Genomic DNA, 15352 nt, shown 5'->3' with positions numbered 1-15352 from the left:
TAAGCTTCACAGTACTCACACCATCTACAAAATTTACTATCAGTTATAAAATCAGATGTGAAATAAAGGTTTACTCTTGATGCCTGGAAGTGGGCTTGATGTTAGAACTGGTCTATAAATAATAACAATAAATAGCCATGCATGAAAACTATGAGACATAATGCATGTGCTAAACATTCAGTATATGTACCATCAAGTATTTCAGAATATCCAATATGTTCTGAAATATATATTCTGCTTCTTTCCCTCACCCCATAAACTGAGAAAATGTCTCTGGAGCCATGTGTCTGCACTCAGGGTTTAGTCATGTGCTTCCAAATCATCTGCAAGAGGAAATGCAAATGCATCCGTTGAACAGGCTACCTGCTCTTGGATCTATAGCTGTGGATTATAGCATTTGTGTCTGGTTTACCATTACCCTCTTGTCCTTTACCTTCCCTCCTATGCAGATTTGTGAGGGACTAACACAGGCTTCTTCAGCTCATTTAACATGTCAGCCAGGAAAGCTGAGACAGTGTGGAAAAGGAAGAAGGAACAAACCACACTGAGTAAAATGCTGGCCAAGCTTAGTTTTTCCATGGATTAAGGAGGGAACAGCCAAGCTAACCAGAATTGTCAATGCAGTTCATAATGAGAAAGAATGCAGATGATGCAGATGAAGGGAAATGAACCCTCAAGTGGCAAGTCTATCCTTTTCTCTTTTTCAGCACCAGAGTTTGAAAAAAGTTTGATACACATGAAGTTTTCAGGAGAGAAGACATTTTGTAGACATGCTTATTTTGGAAGTTTTTGGATGTCATTTTGGTTAGAAAATTACACAGCAATGAACTCTAATACAGAAGCATTTGTATTATGTTTTTTTCTTTTTCTGTTGAGATCTCAAATACACAATGGTTATTCCCTTGTGGTATAAAATTATAATGTATATTACCTGGGTTTGACTGGAAAAAATGTTTTGGCAAATATTTCAGCCCATTCCTGAGATGTTTGTTTTGGTTTTGAGCATTGGGTTCATAGTTCACTTTGAATGACCAGCCTTGTGCTTTATTCAGGCACAGGTAAAGAGAATTTTCAAGGAGGAACTTCAAGAAACAAGTAATTCTTTGTGGAGTAGCTACACACTCTACATGTGTCTGCAGGGATGTTCCTTTTCAACAAAACCAGGAAAGATATCTGATAGTATCTGGTCAAATATTCATATAGTCATAAGGGTTCTACACACAGTGTCATGTTTTGTGAGGGAACTAGCACAGTCTGTGGCCTTGAATCTCATTATGCTTAGTCTCCTCTCCTGAGAAACAGAATTGCTATGTTCTCCCCCTGAAAAGGGCCACCCTCGATAGCACTGCTAACCTGAAGGAAGCAGGACCTCAAAGAAGATGCTCTGTGTAGATCTTTATTTATATTTTCTTCAAAGAACCGGACTGAACCAAATACTCCAGCATTTCTTCAGGTGCTTCATCACATTTGACTTTCATGACTTCTAGGGAGTCAAAATTGCTATGAAGCCCAGCTAAGTCAATTCCACACTGTCTTGTGAAGGCTGAGTGTTCCTTTCCATCTTCTTGGACACGTAAGGACCTGTACCTAGTGCCATACAATGCTCTGTTTCTGTAAGCCTTCCTGAACTGCAGTTTCAACACAGGCAGTGTCTGATAATTCAGTGAATGACAATCAGTCTGAATATTGTTGTAACCACAGCAGCTGAGATTTGGTAAAAATAAGCCATGGCTCCAATGAAGGCTTAGCTCTGAGGGACCTGTGCACAATGGTTAGTGCAGGTGCTGCTGCAGTTGTCTTGCAATTTGGGGGAGTGTATTTTTTGTTTTGTTTTGTTTTTTTACTGTTTGTTTTCAAATGAAGTGCAAGTCTTTCCACAAAATAAGAGTGTGTGGAACCACTAATAATACAGTTCACACTTCAATCTTCATCAGTAGATGCACTGAAGACCAAATAACCATTTCAGAAATTCTAGGAAGGTAAATGTAAACTAATAATATTTCTCAGTGTTACACAACCTTGCTCCCAAAGATCTCCAGACATGTTGTATCAATTTATTACTTCATTGGCAACATATTCCCTGTTCATCATCCTATGGGAAGTGAAAGAACAATTGAGCAAGTGTGCCTTCTCTAAAGTGGAGAGCACCTGTGACACAGAGAAATGGGAGCTATAAGACTCCAGAGTCTTTAAAGATAAACCTGCTCGTAGTCCTTAGATGGTGTGACTGTTGTCATCAAGGCTGGTTAAGTACCTAAGTATATATTTAAATTTAAGCACTGAGTAGCTGCAATAGCCTAGATTCTTGAGGTACTATAGCATGAAACTCTTGTTGGAGGCAAGGCAGCTCAGTCTCTGAGAACCTGCCATTATCTTCCATATGACAATGACCAAGCATGGCCTCAGGCATCTCCTCTTCCTTAACAACTAGACCAAGCTGTTTTCTATCTAGATCAGTAGATGGCTGTCTCATATGCAGTAGGTCACATCATATGTGACCTATGGCCACTTAACACTACAGCTTCTGCAAAGGCCTCAGAATTAGCCATACAATTGTCAGAAGCTCTGAACAGCAGCTGCAAGATCACAGCTGTGTACTGCTTGTTTTGGTTATTTGGCCCAAACCCACCAACAGAAAACATGGAGTGCATATGGAAGGAGAGGTGAAGGAAGACGGTTTTCTTTTGGTCCAGGGTATCACAAAGTCTCTCATGCCTCCTCTTCCCCTTTGACAGGAGTAATCTGAGCCAGTTTTTGGAGATTTCTCACTGGACCTCCTCAAAACAAAATATAAAGAAAACCGCAGAAGCCTGCAATGTTATTTCAAAGAGTGGAAATAATCTTCCTGTGAGGGTGCAGGTATAGGAATAAAAAGTTCTGTACCTATTTTACGTTGCAGTATATTTTGAGAAAGATTTTAGGTTATACTCAAAGGAGAAATGTTTCTTATGAGTTAGGCCTGAATGATTTTATTTAAAATTAATAAATAAGAAATGAAAGAGAGCTTGTTCCTCCAAAATCCACATCATAATATATATATATATATATATTATTATTATTATTTATTTATTTATTGGTATTTTATGTTCTTAAATGATTATAAGGATTTAAACAGAATTTCTAGTTTTGGTTCAATAAGATTTTAAAGAAGAGCTTTAGCAATCACAGAGCCAATTCAAACTCTTGCTTCCTACTAAAGACTAAACCTAAGGAATGTTTAACTTTTCTGGTTTAAATTCTTTATTAAAAAGTAAAAGTTTAAATTGGCAGAAAAACTGCTGTTTAAGCTGCTAGTACACCAACATCAGAGAAAGCTGTTTTAGTCATTGGTATTCTGCCAGATACCATACTGTATATAACAAAGATAAAGAGAGAAAAAAAAAAAAAAAAAGTGGTGAGATAGGTTTTATTTAGCCTTTACTGCCCGAATGGATTTAAAGTAAATAAATAAATTTTTGCTAAGTATCTCTTGAGACCATAACCAATGGACTTTCAAAATCTTTTGATATTGCACTAAGCAGCAAGTCAAAGAAAATGACGATATATAACTGCAAAGAACAATCTTGTTTGGTGATACGATTGACACTCATTTCTGAAGAAAAAGTCCTTATAACTTAAAGGTCTGCTTACAAGTGATAGGCATTTTTGCTCGTGAGTAAAATAATTATGTACAATATTACACCACTTAGCCCTCTTAAAGTTATAGCATCAGGGTCCTGATGTTGTAGCTTGGCATTTCAACTGTAAAAACTAAGTTTTCACATTTAATATCTCAGCCACTTTGGATCCCATCCACCTAAAACTTGGCAGGCAGATTTGTCTGCCCAGATGACTTTTCTTTAATAGTTTAAAATTAGTTAGGCCTTTTCTAGCTGTAGAGTAGCCAAGAATTATTTTGGAGCTAGTTATATATATTTTTTTAACTGGCTATAATTATAAAATAATTCTGTTAAAAATAAAATATAATAAAAAAATAAATAAAAATAAAAGGACAATCTGCTAATTGTCACCAAGTTTTCTAGACTGCTGCACTTTATATTTTGAAAAAAAAAAAAAAAAAAAAAAAAAAAAAAAAAAAAAGAAAAAAAGAAAGCTTTAAAAGACCCAAAAGACAAAACATGTAAATCAAATATTGGGCCTTAGGGTAAGTGAATTCTCTAGCAGACTTTACCAGCTTTACTTTACCTAGGCAACCAGAGTGGTCAAGAGAAAACAGACTTCATAGAATATAAAAAAGTCTTTCTTCTCTTGCTCCATAGACTCAGTCTTGTTTTTTGCTGTGCCTACATGTCTGTAGGGACAGATAATCTCTATCAAACTTGTATGTCTAGTGAGCCACTATCAGCCATCTAAATTTCTCATGAGTCACTGTGCACTGCTATCATCAATCTTTTAAATGAAAATCTTGTATAAAGCATCTGACTCTGGGGACAAAATATATTTGCTTTATGGTCCAGCAGTATACTTCAAACCAGAGCCTTGGAGTCAAAGAAGAGTTAAGATTTTCTGTGGGTTTTGAGATTGCCATGCAAAAAATTGACTCTAACATCAGCTAAGAGTTAGCATGGGTCAACCTGAAATATTTTAATCACCAGTCTGTAGAGTGTATGGTAGTTTGCCAGCAGAATTGAATAAAAAATACAGCTCTTTTGCTTTGTTATTCAGCAGGTAGGTCATGCAGATTTAGAATATAAGCATTTTTAATAGACTGGATTAAGGACAAGATCCTAAACCAACTGAAGCCCTAACGTACTTATAGAAAAAGCTGTGCAAATCAGTGATTCCTTGATTCACTGTCTGAACCAAAAAAAAAAAATAAGAGAAAATATTTGATCCCAAACTGAAGCAATATAACTTCCAATGGCTTCTGAGGGCTTTAAAAATACAAATTTAAATCAAAAGTGTACTTTGAGTTTTGTTTAGATAATTTTTGTTTACTTTATTAAACAAAAATATATTTAAGTTCGAAATGTCAATGCAAAATAAATAAATAAAAGTACTGCAGTTAGAACATGTCTAAGCAAATGTTTTACCTCTCCCAAAGTATTTTTTCCCATCAACAGTGAAAATCCAACAAGATATCACAAGATCTGTTCATTAAAGTATGTCTGAATTATTCTATGATTAAAATAATCCTTTAAAAATGAAACAGAGTTTAATTTTCTTTCATGGATTTCCAGGCTTTTCCATGGATTTCACCATTCAGAACTAGCAAAAATCACTAGTATACTGTGATATTCTACCCTTACTGTTCATACTGTCTAAAAAGATGTCCCTTTTTCTTTATTCTACTGTATTTTACTCTCAGATACTTACGTTAAAAAAACACTTGACTGGATATAAGTAGGTTGAATGATCTGTCCATTAGTCTGTCATCGAGGTTTATAAATAAAGGGTCATATTCTTACTAGTTATACATATTATACTTATATCATTATATATGCATCACCAGGTAGAAATAGTCCCCAGGGCTGTCACCATGATGTTACCATGTTGTTGCAGCTTTCCATATGAACAGAATTAAATCCAGTGCTGAAGTCTTACAACCAAGACAGCATTACTGTAATAATATCTATGTCATCATCTATTTCCATGTGTGTAGTGTCTAAGCAAAGTAACACCCCTGCAGATATCAGTGTTGTAGTCCCTTTTACATTCCTATCTTGGATTTAAAAACCTTCTATTAGGAAAAGAAGATCCCAACTGGAATGAGATTATAATGCAATCATAATGTTCAGAACATTATGCCATGATTTTAGCAGCATGCTAGAAACTCCCTCTGCTCCTGGGCTTAATGAAATTTGAACTTATTATATGGTTCAGCACAGTTTTTGGAAGGCAACCAATAAGTATGGGAGGTTTGCAGTTGAGACAAGGGTCTTGTTTGCCAGGATTTGACTCTCTCGAGGAAAGCTAACTGCAGGGCCAGATCTTTTCTTTTCATTGGATATAAAACAGCTACACTCGTGGCAGTATTTACTGGTGATGGCAGCCTGTGATAGAGCTATATCTTTCCAGAAATACTTTAACCAGAGAATATCCAGTAATGATTGTAGCTGTATACCCACTCAACAGTGCTTTGCTGTTATATAAAACTATTCAAGAAGGGGCACTTGACTATAGCAGTGCATTTTAATGTAGAAATCCACCTATTGAGTAAAAATCACACGCTACACCTTTCTAGATGTTACTTTATATGAAATTTTAACATGAAGATATCCTGGAATGAAAAAAAAAAAAAAAAAAAGAAAAGCTGTGTACTTGCACACAACTGCTTGTTCTATTTTTCAGGCTAACAGCTTAGCTGTAACATTTGTGCATTAGCTAAATAACATCTCAAGGGGAGCTGGAGATAGAACCTTGATGTCTCCTGATTGTACATGTGTGAGTTTGTGCTCTCAGAGGATGGTCCTTAAAAAATTCCCTGCTGGAAGCTATTGTGCATATTGTAAAAGGACCGTTGCTAAGTGCCAATTGAGCTAGTACTGTATACTTGCCATTTTAAAAGAAGATTTCATACCACTTGATTATGTTAAATAGAAATGTTTGAAATTTAAACTGAATTACATCAAAATGGCACAGTAGTTATACGTCTAAAGAGCTGCTGCTACTCTCTCTCATAACTAATGTCAATTCCTTCTGGTAGAAGGTTTTATGTGAAAATGTGATAGTATATTACAGGTGAAGTTCAGAGAGCCTCAATATAAAGAAGTCATAAATAAATACTACCGTGAAAAACAGACCTGTGTTTGTATTAACAAGCAAGGACTCCTTTATGTTTAAGTAGTGTCTTTAGCCAAAAAGAGATAAAAATTTTTAAGGTCAGAACTTCAGCCTTTAGGTTGAAGTTTGTAGAGATGCACATAATGTCTGTTTATGGGAACTCAGTGAACTTCAACAGAACCATCTAGAGAATATATTTAGTAGGAATAATGCAGATACTACCTGAAGATCAACTTACCAAGAACAAAAAGAAATAATATTATCAACAATGACCAGTCAGCATGAGAGCCTGACTGAAATCAGAAATCCAAGATCATTATCAAGTAGATGGGAGAGGAGTAAACAATACAAATAAAATAAATGTATTTAAATTTTAAATTATTTAAATTTATTTAAAATTAAAATAAATAAAACAAGCAATCAAAAATGTATGTTAAGAAAAAATGGAAAGGAGATGGGCACATACATTTCACATATACATCTGGTATTTTTATGATTGACAACAAATGACATTATATGTGGAGATTGGCAAAAATAATAAATCACTATTAAAAAAATCTTCAGGACTGATGAATTTGAGAGACATTTCATAGTGTCATTTGATAGGTTTAGTGGGAGAAAATAGTTAAAATTCGGATATGTTTAAACTGAACTTAGTAAAATTTCCAGAAGTTATAATTCTGAGTTTTCATGCTGAACTTTTGTTGACTTTTTAATTTTTTATTTTTTTATAAGTGAAAAAATTCAGGTAAAAACAAAAATTCATTTGTGAAAAATAAAATAAAATAAAATAAAATAAAATAAAATAAAATAAAATAAAATAAAATAAACTTCAATACAAACCAGACAATTTGCTTTTTTTTAATTAATTTATTTATTTATTTTAACTCAGGGAGCAGAGAAATAAATAATTTAAACATCATATTAAGTGTATCAAATAAGTTGTTACCCATTCTAGAATATTATTATTACCCGTTCTATAATATTATTTTATCTTGCACTGTGATGAAATGCTTTCTTGAGCTCCACACCAGCAAAACAATGTAACTGGTTTTGCGTTTGATAATTTCTTTAAAAACCTGATCATTTCCTTAGAAAAAGACCAACAGTTCTTTCGTACATTTACCCTCAATCACCCGTGATATCACAAGAATGAAGTGGTTAAGGATTTGTGCTGGAAATGATAACTTACTTACCAGTCTCCTTCTTTACAAGGCTACTGAGCTGCATGCCACAGTCCATAAAATGTTGCAACCCACATTCCAGGAACAAACCTATATACATGCAGGAACTATCTCTTTATTGCTCACTTATGGCTTTTGTAGGTTTACCAAGTGTTCAAGAAATTATTACTGTTTTCAAATTCCCTGGGTCATCACTAAATTGTTATTTTGTTTATTTTCTTTAATTTAATCTTTTAGTTCATTTTTGCTTTGTATTCAATTGACAGCATTGCTGCTTTAGTAAGTAAACAAACTTTTTGTAACTAGCAGTTCAGGTCATTCATTCTTTTTAAATTCTTGTAAAGCTTTTTATTTTTATGTTTGCAAAGAACTCTCTTTTGAAAGCCTAATTCCTAGCTGCTTATAGTTTGATTCTATTTTAAACTGAACAAGAAAAAATTAGCTTATTGCAGCTTTCATTCTCCTGTTAGTATGAGGAAAAAAAAAAATAAAATAAAAACAAAAAGTTAAAATTATCAATATATTTGTATATATTTGTGTCCAAGAAAAATCAGCTGCTATATATTTATTAGTCACGTTAGAAAAGCACAGTTATATGATTATGATTGCAAAAAAGCTCTTCCAGTTACGTATGCCCCCCAAACTAAATCCCTTGATTAAGAGAAGTTTCATAATTTCAACGAGGCTTGCAATATGCTGTCTTGGTTTGCACTACCATAGCATTTTTTGTAGTTATACCATGTAAACACTGTCTCTATTATAGTAAAGTATATAGCATATAAGCATGGGTGGATGAATCATCATATAAATGAATGAGCGAGTTCTGGAAATGGAGGAGTGTGTTGTACATGTGATATACCTCCTATTACAACATTCATTTGTTCACTGAAATATTTTAAAATGTGTAGATTTAAAATAATAAAGAAAATCTTTTTTTTTTTTTTCATTTTGCTTTGAATTTTTATGCTGAATTTTATTGAAACGTACTTTTTTAAATCAGTCATTTTAGTATCCATTTTTATCAAATTATAATCTTTTACCACTTAATAATAGAGGAGCAGAAGCTTTTTAAGCACATAACAACTGTGACAATTTGATGGAATTCAGTTTGAGTAATAATTTTATCAAATAATATATTTCTTTTTTAAAATACCATTTATTAAAACATTATCCACAATTTAGGCAGAATGGTAAAGCAAATGTCATTTTTAAACACACGACCCACCTTTGCTGAAAGCACAGCACAATCACAACATATTATAGTAAGCGTTGGCATGGTTTTGGAACACAGGATGATTCTATCAATAGATTATTAAGTCTAAAGATAAGAGCACAGAATTTCTGAGCTAAATACTACTCATTCACTTTTACCTGTGCATCAACATTGATTTTAATGAGTTTTCATGTATTTAACTGAAGATAGAATATGATTCTCAGCACCTTGTGCATGGGGACACACTTGTCTGACATACACTATAGCCAGCTAGGCTCCCAAAAAGCTAATTTTGCTCTCTTTGAACATCTTCATTTCCAGTGCTGCAGGGAAAACGAAGTCTTGGGGACAGAATCTGGCAGGCACTAATATAAAAGAAACCTCAATGTGGATGCTTTCAGGAAAGACAGAGAAAATAATCAGAGGCATTTTTTTGGCAATCACAGATATTCAGGTGAAGATCCTTAAATTGAAGATGTTCTGTAGAAATGAGACACAGGTAGAAGATAGAAAACATACCTAAATACAATAAACTATCCAATATAATAAGAAGCAGGGACAGAAAGCAAAAGCAAGGGTCTATGTCCATCATTTAGGAAATAAAACTGTCATTCTCAGTGAGAGAACCAGGAGTATTTCCTTCACTTTGGCTCACTCACAGTATTCTCAAGCAGTGTTTCTTTTGAGACACCTGAACTATCTTTAAGCTTATAGCACGTCTTCTTTTTCAGCCATATTTATAGCTACAGAATATTGTAATATTTGTTTTAAAGATTAAGACAATCTAGAAGAGGATGAGCTGCATTCTCCATCTGCAAAAATCTAGAAGAAAAAACAGCTGTTCAGACTGTAATATCAGCTAAGCAGGTAAAAATCTATGTTGCAGATGGTCAATGAAAGAACAGAGTATTGTACATACAAAGTGGAATATTTTCAATCAAAGAACCTGAGAGCACTCCAGTCCCTGTATCTTACAGACTGCAGGTAAAGATACATCAATGAGAGGCCAGTGGTGTGGCTCCAGAGTCTTTTAGGCAGAACTGGAGCTCTGAAAATCTGTAGGGTTTTGTTTGTTTTCCCTGTTCTACATGTGAAACATCTGAAATGAAAGGAAAGCTTGGAGTCACATGAACTCCCCACTTTTTTTTACTTTTTTTTTTTTTGGGGGGGGGGGGGAACTTGGGGGGAGCGCTTTCGTTTTGGTGAAAGGGAAGTTCTAAATGAAAAGCCTGATTTGAGGCCATTACATGTTTTTATCTTTACTCATTTGCTTCAGGGATCTGTTTTCACAAAGACTTTTAGAAAAAAAGTGATTGTTCTGACAATTTGGTCCATGTCCCATCACACACAGTCAACACAATAATAAGTATTTTAATTAATAAATTTGATTCTTCATGGCCGAAACAACACCCTTAAATTCTGAAAATTCTTCCAGTCTTGGAGTATGGTCCCAGGAGATGCAGAGAGCAGAATTAACATCTATGCATTGCCAGAGAACAAAGTTTCTGCTTCCTATCTCCAACCACTAAGTTCTGGTCCTTACATTCTGCTGGCTCAGATGCTTGCCAGACTTCACCATAGGCAACTTTAATTCCTTAAAATGGTAGAAATAAAGCCATTAGATCAAATGAGTGGCTTTCTGACTCTTTAATTATAACAGAAAAAAATAATAGTCCAATGCAGCATCAGAGCTGCACAGAAAGAGAGGTGAGGTAGAGAAAGAGTATGCTCTCTCTCCTTTTAGCAGCAGCATGCCAGTAGCTTAGCTAAATTGCCACCAACCTCTATTTTTAGAGGTCTCAGCTCTACCTTACCTCTATTTTTTAAGTTGTTTATTAATGGAAGAACTCATAAAAGACCACTTTCACTTCTTCAGGGAATACTGTGAGCACAAAAAGTCTCACACTTCACATGGAAGTCAGTCCTCCAATCAACCAACTTACTCAGTGTCTGCTTGGGTTAGTATATCTGCCATTGGAACGAGTCCGTTTCTTGCTAGGGTGAGATCTGGCCTTTTACTATATAAGTGCTGACTTGTCAGAAAGCCCTGGAAAATAATCTTCTTAAACATTTATTATTTTACCAGTGAGGAACTCTGCATTTTACTTAATCATAAAGGAAAAGATACATACAAGCATGAAATGTTTCCCATTTTTAACTACCCTTACTATAAAACAGGCAGGCCTTTGGGAAGTAAATTCCTTCTTCAGATAAAAAAAAAAAATGATTTTGAGACAAAACATTGAGACAAAACCAGTGTTTAGTTTGGTTTCCTAGCTTCTTTTTCACAAAGTTTGTACAAGCCTTATTTATTCCATGTCTTACCGGCATGAATACTCCTGCATGTAGGATAAAAAAGCATTACTAGGTTACCTTGAAGAATTCAAAACTTTATTAGACTTTAAGACAGATTCCTGTATTTTGTTTATCTCTAAAGCATGTGGTCCATGATGGTATTATCCTGAATGATTTTTCTACAAGAATTTTATGGTGGATGCCCTCGACACTTCTAAAATGTTCCATAAAATACTGTTGTCTATTTGTTATTTACCTTGTTCATTTCCTTGTTCATTTCATGTAACGTTGCAGGCAAAATTTAATTTTTTCAATGGTCTGTATGAATATTCACAAGTGACAAGTACTCTGAGTTTCAAAATAACAGAACCAGAGTTTTTGCAGTTTTTAGATGAGGTCTCTCAGTGGTACTGTGGGATTAAAATGTCTTTATTTCAGTGCAATAGCAGAGGAAGAACACATGATTACAATAAATTTTAACAAGGAGATATCTTTGCATTATTTTTCATTCTTCTTTCAGCCTCCATCATGAAGATGGAGTCATGCTGTGACATTCTTTTCTGTGTATTGGAACATGAGAATGATATACTTGGCTTTGAATGTTTCGAGTTTTGTAACATAAAATAGTTGAGTTTTACTTCATTCACCCCAGTATTTTGCATTTTGATAGGCAAGTGCCACTTCACCGCTAAGGCCTTTCTGCTGACCTTTAACACAGCAGGTAGCATTAGCAGTGCAATTATCAGGATGGGTTGTGGTGTCCTGGAGGAAGTCAGCATGTGCACATGTATAAACTGGGATATCAAGGATGTAAAAGGCAGAGGAGCACATACCAGAAAAGTGAAGTCATTTGATCATGACAAACCAGTCAAGCCAAAGTCAGAGTGACAGTTATGTTGGAAATTCTTTCTTAGCCTCCTTTATGCATTTGAGTGAAAACATAAGAGAGTACAGATTAATGTGACCCTATTTTACTTTCTCTTAAACTACTACAGTTTCCATCCTGGAAAGTTCTGCCTACCAGTTGAGTGACAGGAAATTAATGTACAGGAACCTGATTTACCCAGTTTACATATACTGTTTACAAGGTTCATGTCTGGTTTATGGTTTCACCACTGACACTGGTCCTTGCACAGTTCTAAGGTCACTGTATTCAAAAGTGAGTGCCTAAAGCTATAAACATAAGTACATTATATATGGAACCACCTTGTATGGGAAAGAAAGATTAGGATTTTGCCCAAAATAGCAAGAGAACACCAATAATACTCAATGGGCTGTTGCTATAAGATATTCCACAAAGATCAATGTACACTACTATAAGTAAAAGTAAAAGAAAGCCCACCCATGAAAGGTAAAGAAAAACAGACATAAATGTGCCACCTACTGTAAGTTTTGCTGTTGTGTTTGTACTTACCACTACTGGTGCTGAGGAACTGTGCACATTTTTGCTTGAAGTGAAAGTGTTTTCATGACAGAAGTATTTATGCTATGTGTTACTTCTGCCCTTACAAATAGAATTAAAGAAATTTGGAGGGTTTCTTTTCTTTTAATGAGTAACACACTTTAATAGCACACTTGATACACACCCTGTTTGCTCTTTCTTTCTTTACCTTCACTGTTTCTCTTTCCTTCGTTTGATGGCTGTTGTCACACAGTTTGCCTCCCCAGGCTCCAGCCCCCCTTCCATCTTCTTTGCATTCTTCCTCCAAACAAAATAAAACAAAACAAAGCGCTGTTCATTATTTTTTCTTCTCAAGACAAGTTCATATTTTTTCAACATCCTACAGAAGGACAGTGCATGCTGATTTTGCTGCTTAAATATTATTTTTCATCATTTCTGTGTTTATTATTCCAAATGTGCTAAGAGACCTCCCAATGAGATCCCTTCTTCCCTTTCCACAGTCCTCCCTTTAGGAATCTGAACGTTGCTAATATCTCTTGGGTAAAATCCAGCCACTGTGTCCACATCAAGTCAAGCTGAATTTACTCCATGCCCTGCAGCTGTTCCATTGTCTCTTTATTACAGCACAAGTTTCTGTTTGTTTTATTTATTTATCATTTCTAAATACCAGGCTTTCTGGCAAAATGTTACCAGCTGGAAGTTACATGGAAAATGTTTAGCACAGCTTTAACACATGCTCCAGAGTATGTGTACATGCATTTCATTCTAGGTAAATAAGCATTTAGGGAGTATGGGGAAATAGGCTGTAAAACACAATCAGCTCACCCTAAGCTACAGTGTTATTTAGTAAAATCTCTAGCAAATTCAAAGAGCAGAAACTCAGCCAAGTCATTACTGCTTGAATTTGCTCCTACCTGAACTGTCAATATCAAAACAGGGTGTTGGTCAACTATGCCAATGAAAAATGGAGGAAAATAAATAAATAAATAAAAATGAATAGCTGTTTCTGATGAATAACCTTCGTTCCTGACTGTGTTAAATCGCATATCTAATCTCTTTATTTTGTGCATTTATAGCACTTACTTGCCTCAGTTAAATAAGAATGAAGTGCTATAAATAATGTTTATGCCTCCAGGAGCTTATGTAGAGGGCCTTTATATTTTCTTTAGGCTTACCCTCATTTAGAATTAAATGATAAACTTCTCACTTGACAGGGTATAAAATACAGAAATAAGGAAAAAAATAAAATAAAATATCCATATCTGCATAAAGTTCCTCTGTACAAGCCCCTCATTCCTCGGTGCACAGATCCCCCTGTCATTTTTTAGAATAACAAGAATTCCAATGTCCATGTCTGCTGCTGTCTCTGTGTCAGGTCAACACAGATTTCTCCCAGCACTTTGGCTATACACATTAGGAGTTGGTCTGTCTTCCTAGGCAAACTATCCCTCATTTTTATGCTGAATTGCTACCTATGAATCATAACAAACACACACTTTGGAACTGACTTTAACTGAAATAGTTCTACAGATAACTTTATATTTTATACATCCACGAGTAAGATTTGAAAACAAACAAGAAAGAAAAACAAACAAACAAACAAAACGACAAAACAACAACAACAACAGAAGAAACTTCTAGTAAATATCAGGTTCTTTTCACTATGAATCTCCAGTTGGTTCTTCCAGAGTTTTCTGGACTGTCATTTAAAATATATTGCCCTTCCATATCGGAGATATTCAGAACTATGTTTTGGTCCTACTTCTGATTCTTCCCTGGGAAGAATAATTTCTAAGGCATTTCACAGCAGCAATATTGTCCACCAGGATCCGTTTGGACTGGACTCAGCTGATTTGTGACACTTTGGATTTTCACTGCTTATTACAAAACTAGATAAAAAATGAAATACATATCATGAAATTCATCTATATATTTTATGTTAAAGTCCTCTTGAATCTAAATTCAGGTGAGTCCAAGCAACTCAAGAAATTTAAATAAATGAAAGAAATTGAAATAAATATATATTTTTTCAGCCATCGAAGTATATGCATGATGCTTCACTTCCGGTGAATTTATATTTACAATTACTATTTTTCCTCTTCTCTCTTTCCAGCATGCATCACCCCTAACTCATAACATGTGTAGGGAAGGTTATATTTGTATAAAGGTATCATGGAATGAAAACACTAGAATTTAGGAAGAAAATAAAAATGTGGAAGGGTTCACATATGTACAGGTCAAAGATGACCACTCCTTACTTAAACACAGTTTTTTTCTGATTAGTTATATGTTGGTAAGTATATGGTGAATGTTCAGGGCTGTTTAAATTAATCTAGAAAACAATTTATCTCAATAAGCCTAACTAATGAACCTAACCATTGTCTTACATACCAGCTCTGACTGAACTCTTGGGTCCAAGCCATCAGAAATAGTTGTTTTGTGACATTTAAACCTTGAAATGTCATATAGGTTGAAAATGATATGAAGTTGTGACAAGAGCTCCCTACCAAGGAAAATAGCTCTTTTGAATACTGG

The 15352-nt window shown here is 34.7% G+C and overlaps 2 long non-coding RNA genes across 2 annotated transcripts in view; both read right to left on the bottom strand.

Moving 5' to 3' along the window:
• The window catches only part of LOC311436527, a 94280-nt gene extending 80368 nt beyond the window's left edge, over window positions 1-13912 (bottom strand). Inside the window, exon 1 of the long non-coding RNA XR_014692912.1 lies at window positions 13026-13912. This is a non-coding gene — a long non-coding RNA (uncharacterized lncRNA). The remainder of the gene's footprint in view (window positions 1-13025) is intronic.
• A 413-nt stretch (window positions 13913-14325) lies between these two features.
• The window catches only part of LOC311436518, an 18881-nt gene continuing 17854 nt past the window's right edge, over window positions 14326-15352 (bottom strand). Inside the window, exon 3 of the long non-coding RNA XR_014692907.1 lies at window positions 14326-15352. This exon is cut by the window's right edge and continues 937 nt beyond it. This is a non-coding gene — a long non-coding RNA (uncharacterized lncRNA).

This window comes from Aythya ferina (assembly GCF_964211825.1).
Source record: "Aythya ferina genome assembly, chromosome: 1".
NCBI lineage: Eukaryota > Metazoa > Chordata > Aves > Anseriformes > Anatidae > Aythya > Aythya ferina.
Note: the sequence above shows the minus strand (reverse complement) of the source record. Positions and strands in the feature narration are given on the sequence as shown.